This window comes from Dendropsophus ebraccatus, chromosome 2, assembly GCF_027789765.1.
Source record: "Dendropsophus ebraccatus isolate aDenEbr1 chromosome 2, aDenEbr1.pat, whole genome shotgun sequence".
Lineage (NCBI taxonomy): Eukaryota > Metazoa > Chordata > Amphibia > Anura > Hylidae > Dendropsophus > Dendropsophus ebraccatus.
Window position 1 is genome coordinate 210,813,170 of NC_091455.1, and position 3,861 is coordinate 210,817,030.

Sequence of the window (3,861 nt, forward strand, 5' to 3'; positions counted from 1 at the left end):
GGAGATAGATAGATAGATAGATAGGAGATAGATAGATAGATAGATAGATAGATAGATAGATAGATAGATAGGAGATAGATAGATAGATAGATAGATAGGAGATAGATAGATAGATAGATAGATAGATAGATAGATAGATAGATAGATAGGAGATAGATAGATAGATAGATAGATAGATAGATGATATATAGATAGATAGATAGATAGATAGATAGATAGATAGATAGGAGATAGATAGATAGATAGATAGATAGATAGATAGATAGATAGATAGAAGATAGATAAATAGATAGATAGGAGATAGGAGATAGATAGATAGATAGATAGATAGATAGATAGATAGATAGATAGATAGATAGAAGATAGATAGATAGATAGATAATAGATAGATAGATAGGAGATAGATAGATAGATAGATAGATAGATAGATAGATAGATAGATAGGAGATAGATAGATAGATAGATAGATAGATAGATAGATAGATAGATAGGAGATAGATAGATAGAAGCCTCATTCAGTTTTCGGACCCCCGATCTCTATACACTGTGATGGGCTCCGCACATGTCCTCCATCACTTTATAGTGCTGACATTAGCTCTGACTTTCTCAGTAATAAATCGGGTGCAGCTTCCGCCCCGCGGGGCCGTCATTAGCCGCTCTGTAAACAGTCAGGACAGTGGGGATCACCGTAAACTTTCTGATTCTTTGATGGAAGCCACATAAAAGCGCTGAGGCCCTGTCCGTCCGCCCGGCCTTCCTCCCGCCTAATAAGCGGCCGAGCTCTTTGCCTTGTTAACGTTCTGCTGGAGCTGAGGAACAGGAAGATGCCCCCTGGAGTTTTGTACTTGGGTTTCATGGTCCCACAAGTCAAATTATTGTTACCGCAATGTGTTTCTATGGGTAATTAAAAAGCTGCGAGGGGCCTTGTAAAAAGCTGCCTAGAAGGAGGACAGAGCCGAAGAGCTGGGGGGAGGAGAAGCTGGGGGTAGTAGTCCATCACACAGAACTTCTTGTATGTCACACCTGAACCCTGTCTGTAAATAGAGGTATACACAATGGTGCTTGACCCTGGGGTACACTATGGTAAGGTGTCTGGCTGGTGCTGCACTTTATGGAATTTAAAGGGAATGTGTCTTCCGAAAATTATATTATTTATTATTAAATTGTATTATTGTATAAATAATGATTTTATGTTAAATAGATTTTTTTAATAATTTTTTGTGACATTTGTTTCTAATTTTCCATTTTTCTATCTATATTATAAAATAATCCTGAGATCTTGTAGTTCTCATTCTCACCACTGGGGCTAAAACTAAGCTGAGACTTCCTGTTGCGTCTGTGGTGATAAGAGGAGGCTGCAGTAAAGTGATCTGTACAGCATTGCAGCATCATGTGACCCCAGTAGATAGAGGAGACAATAGCAGCTCCCTGTGGAATGACCTCTTCACAGGTCACAGAGTGCGCTCAGTAATGTCTCACATTCATCTCGAAAGGACAGACTCTTGTCTATTGTTGTCTATGGCCATGAGTCTTGCTGTAAAGCATGTCACTAGGCCTTCTTCTTCTTCTTCTTCTTCTTCTTCTTACATGGCCTAGCAAGAAACTTGATGGCTCACTAGTCTGAGCTAGTTTTACAGCGAGTTTGATTTTAGAGACTTCTCCCTCAGAACATTCTGGTGGATTCTAGTTGAAGCCTATCTGAGGGAAGGTCATGTGACCAAACTCTCATGCATCCTTACTTCCTTATGGAGTAACAGTATAGGGAAACTGAACCCTTACTGTCCCATAGGTTACAGCTGAATGCTCAAGGTCTCACTAGGGGGACCCTGCTTATATTCAAGGGACTTTCCTAGCAATTAGGAATTGTCCAATATGGAGATCAATTTTACTTTCTGTTGAGTTTAGGCCAGGCCCCCACTTTAGTGTCTGTTCACATCAAATGATCAAGCAATCATTGATATTTCCCAGCTGATCGATTGATCAAGTCATCCAAAGGATCGAATGACCATCAGAGGAATCAGCTCTTGTTATTTGGAGACCGACAGCCGCCTGTGTGAACGGGCCCATAGTTGCTTATTGTTTATACTCATTGTGTTGCTTTTGCGGTGGGCTTGTGTCGATGGACAGGAGACAATCAGAACGAGCCGAGCTGCAGTCCAAAACATAGGAGAGGGCCAAGTGCAGCAGTCTAAACCTTGAATATCAGACCGCCATAATAAACAAGAATTAGAGAACGTCCGGCACTGTCTGGATAGAAGTCGGCTAGAACGTTCACCGACCCATCTGGCTACATAATCCTGAAAATAATTCATCGGTTTTAAAGAAAACATGGCAGCGGAATGAAATAACTTTCATGTTTTCCCGGTGTTGAAAGATCTGGAATAAACTTCACGATTCCAAAACCCAGAAACCCAATGTCTGGTGTTTGGTCCTTCCCTGGAGATGGTTGGGATGGTCGGAAATGTGGGGGAGGGGTGTGGCCTGGACAAGGTGCATACGGAGGGCTCCGACATATCATGTCTTAATAGACCCAATGAATCAAAGTCATTACCGACCCGAGGTCATAGGCGTATACCGGGCTCTATATACAGGTGCGGGGAGAGATGAAGCAAATGACTTAGATTAGCCTGAGCGCTGAAGCCTCTCGAGAACAGATCTGCTGCTAATACCCGGATCAGCTCAGGGTCAGACATCCAGATCTGAGCCAAAGCCGCCGGGCAAAACGGAGAGAAAAGGAGAGAAAGTCAAATGTGAATGAGCCGGTCAGTGACCAACACGTAGGGATGACCTCACCTCTAATCCATGGTGGATGCTGGGACTGTATATAAAGTAGGACCCCACCTTTAATCCATGATGTATGCTGGGACTGTATATAAAGTAGGACCCTACCTCTAATTTATGATGTATGCTGGGACTGTATATAAAGTAGGACCCCACCTCTAATCCATGATGTATGTAGGGACTGGATATTAGGTAGGACCTCACCTCTAATTCATGATGAGTATATAAAGTAGGACCCCACCTCTAATTCATAATATATGCTGGGGCTGGATATAAAGTAGGGTCCCACCTCTAATCCATGATGTATGCAGGGACTGGATATTAGGTAGGACCTCACCTCTAATTCATGATGTATGCAGGGACTGGATATAAAGTAGGACCCCACCTCTAATCCATGATGTATACAGGGACTGGATATTAGGTAGGACCCCATCTCTAATCCATGATGTATGCTGGGACTGGATATTAGGTAAGACCCCAACTCTAATCCATGATGTATGCTGGGACAGGATATAAAGAAGGACCCCACCTCTAAAGATGTATGCAGAGACTGGATATAAAGTAGGACCCCACCTCTAATCCATGATGTATGCAGGGACTGTATATTAGGTAGGACCTCACCTCTAATTTATGATGTATATATTAAGTGGGACCTCACCTCTAATTTATGATGTATGGAGGGACAGGATATGTTCTCAACCATTCCTTTTCCTGTGACCTAAGAGCGGAGCCACCAACACTGAGTAGCTCTTGATATGATCTACCATGTAGTACTGCAGTGGTCACTTGATGCCCTTTTAACAAGCATACCTGTAATTTACTGTGTAAACATTGTATTTAAAGGGGTATTCCACTCAAACATAACTTTTGATATGTTGCTGCCCATGGTGAGACTAACAATTTCTTCCATACTTGTTATTATCTATTCAGTCTCCTTCCCCCAGTTCTGAGCTGCTGCTTTCTGCTGGAAACACAAAAATCTGTGTGAGCTTTTCTCTCTGTCTCCCCCTCCTTCCCCCTCCCTACTGAGACAGCTGAGACAGTCCCTGACTGGCTGTATCTGCAACATTGTAGCTTCTT